This window comes from Astatotilapia calliptera, chromosome 17, assembly GCF_964374335.1.
Source record: "Astatotilapia calliptera chromosome 17, fAstCal68.1, whole genome shotgun sequence".
NCBI lineage: Eukaryota > Metazoa > Chordata > Actinopteri > Cichliformes > Cichlidae > Astatotilapia > Astatotilapia calliptera.
This window is the reverse complement of record NC_137438.1, coordinates 24,765,906-24,782,446: the sequence shown is the minus strand read 5'-3', so window position 1 is coordinate 24,782,446 and position 16,541 is coordinate 24,765,906. Positions and strand designations below refer to the sequence as shown.

The 16,541-nt window shown below is 39.7% G+C and overlaps 1 protein-coding gene across 4 annotated transcripts in view; it reads left to right on the top strand.

Annotated features, from left to right (window-relative positions):
* Window positions 1-16,541, top strand: part of syt1a (synaptotagmin Ia) — a 219,839-nt gene that overhangs the window by 54,035 nt on the left and 149,263 nt on the right. The window lies entirely within an intron of this gene.

The following is a 16,541-nucleotide window of genomic DNA, read 5'->3' as shown; positions in this document are numbered from 1 at the left end:
CCTTTACCCCATGCTATACACTCCCAAATTCCAATTTTCCACCAATTGTGTAGTTTATAAAAATGCCTTAATTATATTTACCAAAAATGACATCTTGCCCTCTGTTATTCTCTGATGCACGCACACAGTATCAATCAAATCAGTAAATCCAACAGGGAGCCAGAATGCTTGATGGCCTCTGGTCTCGTTTGAGATGCAGACATTGTCCTGTTGCCTCCTTTAATGAGATCTGGAGGCGTGCAATCTAATATTCACCAGTGAGGCTCCAACATGGCCCCTGAGCCTGTAGCCCAGAAAGCTGTGTGTTAATTCAATGAAGTGAAGTCAGCTGTGATCAGAAGGACCGGCGTGGCCATCCAGTCAGGTGGATGAGCGCCACTGGCTTTTGTGTTTTCTGTTTATTCGTTATTTAGTAGGCCGGACTTTTACTTGAATGTTTGGATAAATATTTCAAGCAATTCAAAGGTACATAAAGCCTGTCTATGAATAGCAAACATGAACAGTGCAGAGAGAATTGCTTATTGCATTTAAAATAACAACATAGTCTCCCAACAGTTTGAAAATAGTCACGACTTGTAATCGACTGGTTTGTGCCTCCAGACACTAGATTTTCAAGTGCTATTTTTTGCGGAGTGAATAGTTTTGCTGCTCCCAAGTTCAAGTCCTAAACATCACACATTTGTATTGTTTTTCAATATGTCAATAACTAAAAAAATACTTTACTTGGTGACATTTAAAATGACCTAGTTATGATTAGAATATAGAAACTCATTTGTTAGGTTTAAACAGAAAATACTTTTTTAGGTTTAGGCAATAACACTTTTGTGTCTCTCTGCTCGGTCTGTACTGAATATCTGCTGCAGACCTGAAATGTGCTTTCTTATGAAATACACTACTTCAAAAGTTGTGGTGCCAAATTATCTCTATAAACACAAAGAAATAGTGAGTTTTTTTTGTAACTACTTCATGTTGCTATGACAGCAGGCCAAAAACTGAAGTTTATCTTCCCTTCAGGCAGTGAGATTAATTACACAAATGCCAACATACTATATGGATACCATATGGAAAAAAGTATTGGGTCACACCTTTTAATCTCTCAGTTTCAGTTTTTTCAGCCACCTTACCTCAGGTGTGTAAAATCAAGCAGATAGCCTTGCAGTGTGTCTTTACACATATCTGTGAAAGAATGGGTCACTTTAAAGAGTGCATCAGGTGACTGGGTGACATTTCTTCCAATCTAATGATATTTCCTCTGTTTTTATTTTGTTAGTTTTCCAAGTTGGCAAAATCATTGTACCGTATTTATGGGACCATAAGGCACACGGTATTATAAGGCGCACTGTCGACAAACGGGTCTGTGTTCATACATAAGGCGCACCGCATTATAAAGCGCATTTAACGAAACAAATCAGTCAGAAAAGTCAAACTTTACTCAACTCATTCCGCTTGCTTCCTCCACTTCCATACCATTAATTCATTAATGTTGAATTCTCTGGTAGCTGCTCTATAAACGCAGGAACAACAGTATATGTTATTCCAGTGTTTTTCTACTTTTTGCTATGTAACTTTGCACTGTCCACTTTCTGCTGTAACAAATTTCCCACGTGTGAGACTAATAAAGGTTATCTTATCTTACATTAATGACTAACCTCATATTGTGGCTGGACTATCTCAGTTGTTCTCTCCTACTGAAGTTTGGTCCGTTTACAGCAATTTTCCGGGCGATTGCATTTGTCAAAAAAAGTGGAAAAAGGTTAGCGTTCATTCTCCAGGTTCAGTTTTATGCTTTGGTATGCTAACATAGCGGTGTCACTAGCGATCACTAGCACAGCATTATTTACCATCTAGCCCAACTTCAGTAATCCTACAAACATCACTATTGTGTAGCTTTCTCTCTACATTCATGTTGGAAGTGATAGCAGAGCTGTACGTTTTGTTTTTTTCCAGAAATCTCTCAGTCAGAACATGATATACCATGTTAAGGTCACTAGCAAAACCAGCGAGCTAACTATCTACTAACTTCCTGCTAACTTCTAACTCCGTTTAATTTAATAAATTCTGTTTTCATGGATGCCTGGATGTTTAACTTAATTGATACACCTGGTAAAGCAGCAACACTGATCATTTTATTAAAGATGAAAGAATTTACACAGTGTTTGTTTGGGACCTGACGTGGACGGAGTTTTGGACCCAGATTACTATGAGCCGCAAGGCTCCTGACTACGGTAGCCGTAACGCTCAGACAATTCATCAAGCGGTGCAGCTTCGTAGCTTAGCAAAGTCCTACTAAAACATTTTTTGACAGATTTTTTGAGCCCTGTGTACCACATAAAATCATCTCGAGGTCAGTGTAGCAATGGGAATTGCATTTACCTGTGTGTTCCGCCCGGAGTCTTGAGAGTGTAACACCGGAAGGTGAGAAGCAGAGACTCCGGGCGGAACACACAGGTAAATGCAATTCCCATTGCTACAGTCAGTAAACACAGCCAGAATTCATAGATAAGGTGCACCAGATTATAAGACGCACTGCCGATTTTTGAGAAAATTAAAGGATGTTAAGTGCGCCTTATAGTGCGGAAAATACGGTAGTTAGAGTTCATTTGTTTTTGTTTTTATTTTAGTAAACTTCAATGTTTTTTCTCATCCAGTTTTAGTTTGTAGTTTAATTTTCCTCAACTGTAATAAGCCTGGTGTAAAACTCAGTAGCTGTGAAATTCCAAACATCAGCACAAAAACTGTGTGCTGGGAGCTTCATGGCTTGGGCTTCTATGGCAGCTCCTGTAGGTTTGATGTGTAGGTAGCCCAGTACACACTGTGTATGCCTCCAATTAGGAAAAGGCATGTGGTAATCTGTTCTAGTTCAAATTGTGTGGCTTTCATGAAGTGGAGGCTGGTCTCCTACTGAGGCTGGAATAATCTGAATATAGTCAAGGATAGGGCTGTTCGATATAACAATATATATCAGATGACGATATAAAAACGTCTATCGTTTGTTTCGTGGTGTTGCAAAATAAACTGTTTACAGCAATATTTTTTCATCGTTTTGATGGTCACTGTAGTGGCTATATTAATTTCTTAAAGTTCTATGTTTCTCTTATATTTAATATAACCACACTACAGACGGACAAGCGCCTGTTTTTATGCGTTGTGGTTAGCAACAACGATGGTAACAATCACCATCGCATGTCCGCTTGTTTATGTACCACATAAACCTTTCACAATAAAGCTCAAGATCCTGTTGAGACTTTTCAAAATAAACTGAATCACGTGAAAGAGCAGATTATTTACGGATGAGAAGTAAAATAGAGCCGCCAGGTGCTAAAAAATAAACTTTAGACTCAAACGTTAGAACAGGCTTTTTCCCGCAGCACGCCGTGTAACAAATACTCACAAAGAAAACGGCGGCCGTTACAACTTATGTCTAAAAATGTATAGTTTCATGCATTGGTTAAAACACTCAACTCCAGGTACATGACGCACAGCTGGAAACACTTCACGCAAGTCAAGCTGCCCGAGATTCACAGAATTTACAGAAAATGTTACAGTTTTGTGATTTATATCGTTATCGGGACGATAGAATTCTTATATCGGGATATGAGATTTTGGTCATATCGCACAGCCCTAATCAAGGACATTCATAATTTGAGTGGTGAGGGTTTATTACTTTTTCTGCTATCTTCTCATACCTGTTAGTTGAGGACAGTAAACCTTGAGAGAGTACTACTGTATATTAATAGATAGTCCTGACTACTGTCTCTGATTTTGGCTTTTTGGTTTGAAGTCGGTCATCATTCCTGCTTTGTTGCTAGTAGCCACTCAAGATGTTACATTACCTCCACTATGAAAGCATCAGTTCTAACTGTAGCAAATTAAAAGGAGTGCTGTGCTCAGTATTGAGCTCAAAAGAAGTGTAAAACAGTTTATTTGGACTTGCTAAACATTAGTTAATACAGAATAATTCAGAATAATTCTCTTGAGTTTCTCTATACATAAGTGTACATTTGCAGATAGCACTAATTAGCACTGTGATTTGAAGCAGTGTAGCACCCACTCCTATCTGATGATGATGATAGTTCCTGCGTCTGTCCCAGCTGTCAACCATGATTGATGGACTGTGCACTTCCCACCTCCAGTTGCCGGTGTTCACTGCTGTTTACCTGATCTCATATCCAGAGATGTTTAAGCCGCCTCACATTAGCAAGCATATTAATCATCCTTCATGCCATATGATTGGGTTAAATCCTAGTCTACCCAGGCTCTACGTTTTGCCGGAGGGTAACAGAAGGATGAGCGCACTTATTCCCCTTTTAAACTCATTTATTGTTCGTCAGCCACTGAAAAAAAAGAGTACGGCTAACACATAGGTTCAGTGTGCTTCAAAATAAAAACAACATAACCAGAAATGTGTTCGACAAATTACCCATATGACGAAAGACGAGCCTTAATGGCTTCCAAAGATAAAGCGTAGTGTTTCAGAGGTGATTCATTGTTTCTTCACTTAAAGTGAACATCTTTGGGATTGTTAAAAAAAGTAATTTGGTGGTGTTTTCAGAGCAGTTTTTGTTGGTGTAGTATTTTGCAGATATTTTATAGTGTTTGACCGAGAAGGCTGTATAACCTCCTGGCATTTTCAGTGTGCAGAAAGCAGAGAACAGTGTGCTGAGCCATTTTAAATTTCACATTACTTTAACAACTAATAAGTGGCTGATGTGTTCACCTCCCCTCATCTAACTGCTAAAAGTGCGATGTTTTGGAAAATAGCAGAAGCACTTTGTAGATGCACGGTAATCATGTAAGCCAAAGACGAGTCACATTTATGTAATTTGCAGTTGTTTTTATTTACAGTTTGCGGATGCACTTACAGTACTGTGCAAAAGTCTTGAGTCACCACTCAACTCTTTATATTTTACTAGGAAAATATAAAATGGGTGCAATGATTTACTGATTTACATACACGTAAATACAATAGAATTCTAACAAGCTTAAAAGTTTATATGTGACAAAACACAACCTGAACTTTCTCAGTTAAGTCTTGATGCATGCTCAATCATCCATTTAGGGAAATCTCAAAAAGCTGATTCTGTTGATCTGGATGGAGCGCGGAGTAAAGGAGGCCATTTACGTGAAAAGGGAACGACCATCTCTGAATCGAGGAGGGGGCCTAAGGGTACATCTTTCAGGATCTTACAATGCTGTGATTGCAGCCATTCCCCAACTATGAATGGTGCCATTGATCAGTGGACTTTGGTCAATGGTCATGACAATTTGAATGTTGATGATCAAAAAACTGACCTCGCCGCCCATCGTTATCCAGTGGTGTTAGTTTCAGTCATGAAACTGTACCGTTTATAAAGTCGGGGAAACCTGCAGTCAGCTGAGACTGAAGAAGTCACTTGGATTAGTGACGAAATGTTTCTCCACTGAAAACGCTATGTCCAGTTAAGTTCTGCATATTTTACTGGGGTTTGAGTTGGTTTGTTTTCAGGATCAATAGACAATCTATTTTGACTGGCTGTTGTCTAACTTTTTGAACTATTTGTTCAAAAAGTCAGATAAGTCTGTAAATTAATTGCTTGGAATGTCCCTACTAAGGACATATTTATATTGTAGTAAACTAAATGCAACTTAAAGCTCGAGTAGTCAGCATGTTTATGATATTGCTGGACAAAACATTCATCTTCCTTTCAGCAATTTATTTCAAGCAATCTCTGAACTAGCGTTGGCAAGTGTATTAAAATCAGTACACCAAAGAAACAAGAGGTATCCCAAGTCAGCTGATCATTCTTCTCTTTGATTTAGTTGATGTTGAATATTTACCTCAAGGAGGTAAACTACTGACATTTGCAAATTACAACTACAAAAATTATGCAATTGAAAAGGTGACAATCGACATAGACTAGTTCAGTTGTCCAGTCTCAGTGAAAATGAATTCAATTCTTCTTCTTCTGTGCACTTTAGAAAGTCTAACCTGTGATAATAGACTGACCAATCCAATCACAGGTCTCTGACTGCATCAGTTAAGGTGTATGAAGTAGCATGAAGAGGGGGACAAAAGTCTTTACAATTAGTTAAGCAGAGGATTTTGATTTTGGAGAGTGGTGATTGAGTACTGTGTGAAATCTGAAGTCCGCAACTATGGCTACGTTCACACTGCAGGTCTTAATGCTCAATTCAGATTTTTTGATCAAATCCAATTTTTCTTGTCTGCTTGTTCACACTACAAATAAAGTGTGACAGCAAACGCGCTCTAGCGTGAACCCTCAAAGCGGCCCGCATGCACAAAAGAAGACGTCACACACAACGCGCTCTGTTTAGACTCAGACCAAACAGTATTGTTTGACTGATGGCTGTTAATATAAAGACTTGTTTCAGACTTTACGTTCCCCAATTTTGCTTTAAGTTATAAAGTTATTTTGTTATTTACATATGGCCTAATAATTATCCTTATTGCTGTTTTAGAGAGGAGCGCTGCTTCAAAGGATAGTTGCAGATTTCTGTCAGAATCTGCAGATTATACAGTACGAATAAAATGTTCACGTTTCTTCAACGTTGTCTTCCCAACAGTTTCACTGACATCTACACTGGATGGCCAGGAAGCGTTCACGATGTCTTCTCCGGCGCTGATAATTGGCGTCTGTCTTGTGTCAGTGACGTAAAAAACGGATTTAATGCGACATGACCGTTCAAACAGCAGTCGCTTTCTAAAACATCAGATATGTATTGGATTCAGTACCACATACGAAAGTGACCCAGATTGGATTTGAAAATATCGGATTTGTGCCGTTCACACTGTCATACCATCATTGGATTTGGGTCGCATAGGGTCAAAAAAGTCGGATTTGATGCGCTTTCGCCGGCAGTGTGAACATAGCCTTAAATATTTAAAAAAATATGTGAAGTGCGTTCATATGCCAAGACTTTTGTAGATAATGGCCTACTGCAGATTTAATCAAATCCACTGGAGACACATCTACCACATTTTCAAATTGGTAAGAAAGCGCTGTTAGTTTTTTTTTTTGGGGGGGGGGAATGTTATGACATTTCCTTGACCCCAGTTGTTATTTTTTGTTTTTAACTAGTAAGTATAGTGAGCACAGTAAATATAGTACTTCATAAATATCAGCAAATATCAGTTGTGAGCTAGTTAACATGCTGAAGAGAGCATTTAGCTCAAAGCAGCACTTAGAACTGCTAGCATGGTTGCAGACACTATTACTCCTGTTACTGAGATTAAAATGGAATCTTAATAACACAACAGGCTGACATAATTGCTTTTTGCATATCCCACCATATTAAAGTGATGTGCATGGTACTGGCTTGATTATAAAGATGGTGATAAAGATAATGGTAATCTCTTGGGAAATCTCATTTAGGTTTAACCTTATTTGTTAAAAAAAGATCCAAAGATAAGCTGGCAGATAGGTTGCTCATTAAAAATGTGAAGCATCATTGAAAACTAATCCTTTTTTGGTAGCGACATGATTTTTTAAAACTTACACTATAGGTCAAACCAAGTACAAACAAATGAGGAACAATTGGGATGATATTGAACTTAAAGGGAAAAAGAGTTGAAGCTTGTCTCAATAACAATTTATAACTATTGCTAGCTTTGTAAGTGTGTGATATTTCCCAGACTAAACCTCTATCAGTCACATTCTCATTCACTTTTTAAACTTGTCATTGCCGGCACAAAATTCAATCCTTCTTCTCCACTGTCAAGCTTAGTATTCAGCAGTGTTTTCTTTTCAGAGGGGCAGACAGCAAGTCCTTGTTCTCCATTTTAATCTTGCTGCTATTTCATTTCCTGCCTTGCTCATTGAATCAAATTTGAGTCGGCATCGTTATCAAATAGCTGAGTGTCAGGTAACATCCAGAACTGGGAATATTCAACACAACAAAGCCGTAGTTTTGTAACTGATGCTATGTGTAATAACTGTTGTTAAAAGAGGTGCATTAAAGAGCACAACACCCACTAACAACATTTAACATTGCCATAAATTGCAGCATAATCTTTTCGATACAGGAAAAAGAAAAGAACCAGGCTGTATGTTATTAATGTGATCGTCTCAGGCACACAGCTCTACCTCTGAGTGCACAGCCCCACCCACCTGTTGTTTAGACCTTCTGTTTTCTAGTGTCAGCCAATCAGAAGACAGTTGATATTGCTCAGTCACACTAAAGTGAAAATAGATGGGCAACCTTCTTTTTGTTTTTGTGATTGCATGAAATTTTTTTCTCATTTCACAATCAGCTGGTTGCTCAGAGGATGAGCCTTCATCACCGTCAACCTCCGGACCTTTTACAGCAAGGTGAATGTGTAGCATTTGCCTTGCTGCAGGTTGCTTCCTCCCTCGTGGGAGGCAAACTGCCTACTCTATAAAGTCCAAGAATAGAAATATGGAGCTGAAAATTAGTATAGCATGTCCCCTTTCATATATTTAAACTATATTTTCACATGGCCCATAAAGATTACATATATTCTTTAAAGAAATGTGCTTTTTGTGTTCTTCAGTGGCTTGAGGGTGCCACATAGTGTTTTTAGTAACCATCAGATAGGATGGCTTGTCAATGCAGCTCTATGATCCTTATTTGGGGAGAGAGGGGGGGACAAATCCCCCTTGGATAAGCTTAAGAGAAGACAGCACATGTGGAAAGATGGCCTGGCATGTTCAAAATGGCCACAGGGAAGCCATTTCCCACAATGCTCCCATTCCCCTGGCTCCTTGGTGTCGATCTGTCCTTTGTGAGCCAAAGCGTTTGAGACACATTGCGGTCACCATGGGCTGGAGGAGATATGACAAATACAAAAGACCGACCCTGCTTCCTCTTCTCCCCCTTGAGAGAGGAACGTGTGGCTCATTGATAGTGTGTGAGCTGAGCTGTTGAAGGCACTTCTGGTTTCTTTGGATGGCTGTCAAATTCATTAGTTAAGTTTCAGAAAATTTGCATACATGTTTAGCAGTAAGAAGCCCAGCTGCACTCTAATAAAACTGGATGAATTTCAGTTGCTCACAGGCCTTGCAGTGCAGCAAGTCTTTGCTTTGATAATGGGAACCACTAAAATAGGAAAAATGTGATAATAAGACAGTTAACTGCTGTGCTGACTTAACTGAACAGGAGGGTAAAATACTTTTCGTAATTGAATTAAATTATGTCATTTAAAATCGAATATATTTAACGGGGAACATTTGATTGGATTAATTTGGTTAATTTTTAAGCCAAATTGATTGAAGTACTTAGATAAAGTACAGATAATGTATAAATAATCCACTACTGAAACTGACAGCTAGCTTTGGTGACGCTAACATAGTGGGCATATCACCGGTTGGACGACAGATTGAGTCTACCACCCCCGGTTTGCACAGTTGTGTTGGAAAACTTCAACTTCTAAATTTTCTCCTCAAGTCTGTACAGGAATAGAAATGCAACAGTGTGAAAGGGCACCGCCAACTCCCAGTGTGTGCGAAATTGAAGGAAGGTTTTCTTACGCCTTGAGTTTGTCTCATGAAAGATAGCTTCGTGGTGTCAGATAACTCGCAGGGACCAAATATAGGAAGGCTAACACACACAGTGACACACCACTGCCATCACATTCACATTGTTTTTGATTTGAACTTGTGTTCAAGAAATCTGTGTCTGTGCTCCAGATCACAACAGGTACACTGATGACATAAACATACCTCTTTATCTTCACCAAAGTCTGTCCGCCTGTCCGTCCAGCCATTTTCTACGGTTCGGGTCGCTAGGGCGGCAGTCTGACCAGAGAATCCCAGCATTCCCTTGGCCCAGCCATCTCTTCCAACTCATCTGGGGGGACAAGGGAGGTTCCCAAGGCAGGCAAGAGATATACAGTACTTTCTCCAGGTTGTCCTGGGTCTGTCCTGGGGGTTCCTCCTATCAGGAGATATCTGGAATATCTCACCCAGAAGGTGTTCAGGAGGCATCCTAGTCAGAGGCCTGAACTACCTCAACGGTTAATTTTGATGAATAGGAGCAGCGGTTCTACTAAGACTCCTTGAATGATCAAGCTCCTCACCCTATCTCTAAGGGAGGCCAGCTAAACTATAAACAAAACTCATTTCCACCACTTGATGTCTGTGACCTCGTTTTTTTGGTTACAAACCGACCTGTCTGTCAGTCTTCTCTCTCCCCTCACTTGTGAACAAGACTCTGAGATAACTAAAATTCTCCACCTCGAAAAGTAACTTGTCCCTGACTCATAGTAGGCACTCCAACCTTTTCCGGACGAGAATCATTGTCTCGGACTTGGAGGAGACTTTTTTCTTTAGGTCACGAGCAGTTGTCTAAGCATTTCACTGAATATCATACTGTGTATGACTGTGTATGTGACAAATAAAATTTGAATTTGAATTTGAGGTGCTGATTCTTATGCTACATGCTCGGCTGAGAAGCGCTGGGAAAGCTGGATGTCACCGCCTGATGAAGCCAACAGAATAACATCATCTGCAACAAGCAAAGATGAAAAAGTGCTTGGGCCCACTTCTGTGCTTCCATGCCCAGATTTTTAAGTAAAGTTCAAAGTTGCTTTGAAGACAGTAACTGAGTGGAGGAAGTCGCAGACCTGGTCCTCATCTTTGAAGTGACCATTTCAAAGTCATGCCATCGACTCCAAACACTGTTTTGCCAAGAGTGACTGTAGCACAAAAGCTACAGCTAAAGAATGTTTAGTGATGATGAGGATGAAAGATGAATGAAAAGCAACAAGTTAAGCTAGAAGTTGTGCGGCAGAACAAAATGAAAAATGGGCAGAAATCTTTAATCACCGCTCCACACACACCCAAATACCCAAAAAACAGTGCTTGTTTTCAGCTTTTTCTCTGTGGTGTCTTTTTCTTTAACTGGCTCTTTGAATCCAAACACTGTGGGACGACAAGCTAACAAGCGGCTCGTAAGTTGTTTACAAGCCCTAAATGGCTCATATGGAACAAAATGCAAACGTTTGACAGAGTAAACCCTCCTGCTATGACAAACTGTTGATAGTTTCTAAAGTAAATGTTCTGCACTTGCAAAAACACCAAACCTAGCTATGAATACGATTTTATTACTTGATGATTGAAACTGTGAAGAAACAAAGAGAGAAGGAATGAGACAGAAGGAGCCATTGTCCCGGCCCAGTCCACTGATTGCTGGCAGGAAGAGGGAAATTGACTCCAGTACTAAAAGTGGCAGAAACCACGGCGAGCATCATATTAACAAGATCAAAGCTGCTGCATTCGAATTTGTTCCTCAGATATGTGAAATATCTAGGGCAGGTAAGCTTCTCAAACTGCTCTGAGATCAGCTTCTGGTGACTCATCACGATGCCTGAGCCCGAGGCACTTCCAAACTGAGTGGATGTCAATATTAAGCAACATTTGTTTTTGTGTTAACACCACAGGGACGCCGAAACATCTGAAACTGGGGGAAACTTAAAACAGATTGAGTGGGCCGGTGTAGGTGTGAGGTACGGTCTGTGGGTTTAATCCATCACTCCACTCCTTGGGGAGTGTGGGTAGAGCTGCTTTTCAGCTCAGGGATTAAGCTACTGCTTGGTAGATATTCAAAGAGTAGCAAAATGCGGTTCCTGCTGCACATTTGTAACAAACGAGCACAAATGAAGCCATTAAACATGGTGTGGTTTCCAATTTGTTTTTCAATGAGGTGCAACTCCATGAAAGGCTGGAGTCTTTCCCAACCCATATGAAATCAGACAGAATACACGGGAGATACAGCATAATGCAAATAGATTTCCTCACAGTTCATTCTCACTGAGTTTTCTTATATGTACTAAAATGCATCAGACTTTCAGTAAAGTTCATTCAGATTCTCCCACTCACAACTGTTTCCCTGAGAAACAAACACTTATAGTACGTTTTCCCACCTGCTACTCTGTGCTGCAATCGCATCAGTGTAATATAAGTTGGAAGAGTGAACCTAATCCAACATATGAGGAAATGTGCCAGTTTCAGGTTTAAAATGGTAACAAAACCCAAGATAAATGCATATTGTTTTTCTTTTTTGTTTGTTGTGGTGTTCCTGATCTAATTGTCATTTTTATGCATCTTTTCATTTGCTTACTTGGTGTTTGTTTTTTACTTTTAAGTTTGCTCTCTGTTCTTTCACTCTGCTCAGTTTAAGCCAAAGGAGTGCATCTGGACTTTAAGCAAAGCAGACATTTGGCCTTCTCAGTTGGTCTGCCTGCAGGCTTCTTTGAATTGAACATCCAGTGGATTGATAGCCTGACTGAGGAGCAATTTAGTAGCCTCTCAGTGCCACTGTGGCCCATGCCCATCCCTGTGCCTCACCTCCAATAATGACATACGCAGAGGCTAACGTAATTGTGTTTACTTTAGCAAACTTAATCTGGCAGGGAAATATTTAAACAGACCACAGGGGTGAACTCAATCACACTGATGATGCCTGTTCAGCTCGTGACTTTGCTTATTAGAGCCTGTGGCCACAAACTCTCAGATGGATTAGTAAGACTAGTGACAATCAATGTTTGCAGCATGTTTGCCTTAGACATGGATTTGTAATTTTGGCTGACACTTTTTCATATTCTCCATGTTCTCTGCAAACCACATGGTCTGACTTAAGTTCCTTCACTTTCTTACAGTATCATAAGGAGTATCAGATAGGGTGCAAATTAATTTGGTAGTTTGGTCCTGCTGGATGGCATTTTTTTTTTTTAATTAATTTCACCCTAAAGTACAGATTCTCTTTGATGATGCTATTCAAACATTAATTACTGGCAATAAATTCAAAATAAAGAATAAAAATCCTATAAAAACACATATTTTTCCATGCAGAATATTTTCTGATCATCAGCCATGTATGTATTACCCAATCCCTTATTTCATTTGGTTAGACGAGAGGTGGCACTAAAACCTTAGCACTCAGCTAAATCTTAAGACTCTTTCTGGCCACACAAACACTCCAAACCACATGAAAAGGCTTTCAGCTGACACTTGAGTCTAAATAGGTTTGAGCTTGAATGTATGCTCACCAGTTTTACTAGGTGCACTTTGCTAGTACTGGGTTGGTACCCTTTACCTTCGGAACTGCTGAAACCTTTTATCCAAATTCAACGAGGTGCTGGAAATTGGTGGTGCAGATTCATCGGCTGCACATCTATGATCAGAATCTCCCTTTCAGCTTTCATCTAGAGTTGCTCTGTTTACTTGTGGTGACTGTGGAGTGTGTTGGAGTACAAAATCCCAGTAGATCAGCAGTTTCTAAAATAGTCAGACCAACCCATCTGGCATCAACAACCATGCCGCATTAGAAGTCACACAAATCACCTAAACAACTGTACCAAAGTAACTCTCCACAATCCAAGCAACCTTTTATTCAGGTTGATGAGGCCTGTTCTTACTGCTGGAGTAGGAGAACCTGAAAAAACCCCCAGCACATTAGAACTATTAGAACACAATTAAACTTTACTTATTTTTCCTTTTCACATTCGATGAGGTGGCCTCAGATGTGGTTGCATTTCTCTGCTGAGCCTCGCAAAGGAAGAGGGATTTCTCCACCTAGCCCACGGCAGCATGAGCCAAAACAACCAGATGCTTGTTTAATGCTGCGCTGGCTCACAGTCGACTATAAATTGAACATTGGAGTATAATTCTGGGTGTCTGTTTGTTGTGTTCAAACAGCGGTGAACCTTCTGCCTGCATGACTTCATTAACACTTCCACAGAGAGGATTGTTAATTCCTCCCTCCCATGTTTCAGGGAGGGGAACAAGCGGTACCTTAGGCGATTGTTCTTCCCATCGAAGACGAAACGGACACCTTTTTTTTCTCCATTAAAGTTGTGTTGCTCTGTCCTCGGCTGCGAGTCTGTTGGTAGTACGTTTCAAATTCTGTTTAATGTGTAACTTAATCATTAACGCTGCGTCAAAGTAGGTTTGCAGTCACGTTGCTAGGTAACAAAACGCCTCCTAACACTGCAGTTATTTCTGAAAACTACGTCAGGTTTTTCACACCTCCAAGAATAAGCGCTTTGCCTCACAAGCTGCTTTGTTAGACAAATAAACTGAGGAATTTTGTAACTCTAAACCCAAAAATACATTATGTTATTATTTGAAAAACTGAAGAAGTTTTATTAAATCTCAAATATCACGTAGATTATGTTTGCAAACCACAGAAATGTCAGAAAAGAATGAAAGTGCACCCAGAAATTGCATTTCAGTAAATGCAGTAGTTCAAAAAAATTGTGACAGATGCACCGTAATTGTTGTACAGACAGGTTCAAAATGATGTAAACCTTACACATGATGTGAACATCTTAGGAAGAAGCAAAACAAATTCCAGAGAGCTTTTAAGTCCACAGCATAAAAGCGCCACAGCATCCATGTGTCCCATTGGAGTAATTGTCACAGCAGGGGTCAGCTCGATGCTGTATTCTTTCCCTTTCAGGCTGGTGCGCTCTCTGGATCACCAAACTTTTTTTTTTTTTTACCCCACTGAACCGTTCCTGTTTTCAAATGGCCTCAAAAATAAGGAAAAATACAGCATTTATAATTTTTTCAGCTTTTTGTGCACACCTAGGCCACTTGCATTTACAGATGAAAAAGCAGCAGGCGTGTTTCAGGGCATCTGTTCTTAGTAAATAGCCGTGAGCTGGCAGTACCAAATGAAAGGGCAGTTGGGTTCTTAACGGCAAGGGAGTAGTGCTGAAGTCAATGGTTGCATCTGCCCTTGGAATCAAGCTTTTTAAAGACCTGGACAAGCTTTGATCATGTACTAGAAAGCCCATGCTGGAGAGATGCATTAAAGAAACTATGGTGGCAAGCTTTTTATGATGCCATGCATTAGGCATCATTTTGTGGCCAGGAATGAATACATGAATGTAATCCGAATCCACCAGAAAGGCACCATTATAACCTCTTAAGGATATACTTTGACTATCGGTCTGTTCTCATTTGCAGTGATTCAAAGACGGCCTTATGTACAAGGTACCCTCTCTGGGTTATGGCAGTGTGCTTCACATGTCACATTTAAATGCACCCAAACCATGATCTCCCACTAAACCTCCCCAAGGACTGAAGAATAGAAATAAAGTGCAGTGGTGAGTTTAGTCTTTTATGTCCTATGAATGAGCTAATTCATTGGAAAATGAGCTTTTTTTTTGATATTTAAGAAACAAAACACATGGGATCTTTAGTTCTTCTACTAAAATAGCTCCAGTCATTTAACTGAGATTTTTTTTTCTTCCAAGGACCATCTCCCAAGATCATTCTCACTTATAAAGAAGGTCATCCAGCTGTTTGTATAATTTGATATGATTACAAGCGGAGCAAACATATCAAATATAATGATAATAACTACCCACACAGAAAATGAGAGATGCTCTGTAATAGTGGTGTGCTTTATTTTCCTATTCTGAAGGTGGTTTTTAGAAATAAGGCAAAGATTACCACCTTTTACACATTTTGAAAGAAAAAATGTCAGGAAAGGACGACGAATGAACACAGCATTTTTGTAATATATGCTCAAATGAATTTAACCATTCGTTTTCTCATAACACTGCAAAAACCCTGCTAGTAGCTGGCATTACACAGGTGCATGTAGCGCCACTGCTGCTGTTGTCACCATGGAGACGACCCCCCTCTGGCCTAGTTTAGCTTGCCTGCCCTCCCTGGCACATAAACATGAACACAGTTCATACAGTGAGCACCTGCTCACACGTTAGGATTTACATTCTGCTATGACAGACCTAAAGAGAATTAGATTAGACATGGTTTGGACCATGTTACTTCCATTTAGGGACATTTATTAGGATCAAATAAGAAATGATCATCACATCTACAGTACATTTAATCCACTGGCACTAGAATACATATATAAGGGCAGCAAACAATAGATTTTTAGATATCACAGGCCTAGTATTCCTATTTTAATCATTTTGAAAGCCCAGATAGAATAAATATGTGTAATGTAATCACCCCAGTCACCTGTCAGCCAGTTGAAATTTAACCAGTTCAAAGGGGTGGAATATATATATTTTTAAAAAATGTCAAGCATGTAAACAATTCATTCTGATTGTTTTGTAGGTGCACGCCCTCTCTGCTCTGCATTCTGTCTGCACATGTCCTCAATTTCCTCCTAAGAATTGTAACCATAGACTGGATATAAAAGATGGTTGTAGCCACAACGGCATCACCTGTTGGTTTGTGTTTGAACCTTAAACATATGCCTTTTGACTGCCAACATGTTTTCTTTTAAGCCAGAAATGACCATAATTTGATGCCATCAGTTAACACTAGCAAGCTGATGCTGCTACTTAGGACTAAGTAGCACTTCTTGGATAGTCTGCTAATGCAATTAACGGCACTACAGTTAATTAGATGTTTAAAATAATTCCAGTGAAAAACACCAAGGCCACAAAAAAGGTTAGAGATAGTGATCCGTGCCAGACTGGGTGTAACCTAGACCTAACATGAGGTGCCACTCTTCACTCCTAAAACACACTGCTGCAGACAAGGCAGTGGTATGTGTATGTGTTTGAGAGGAAAATCACTGTGCAGGCATATTAAAAA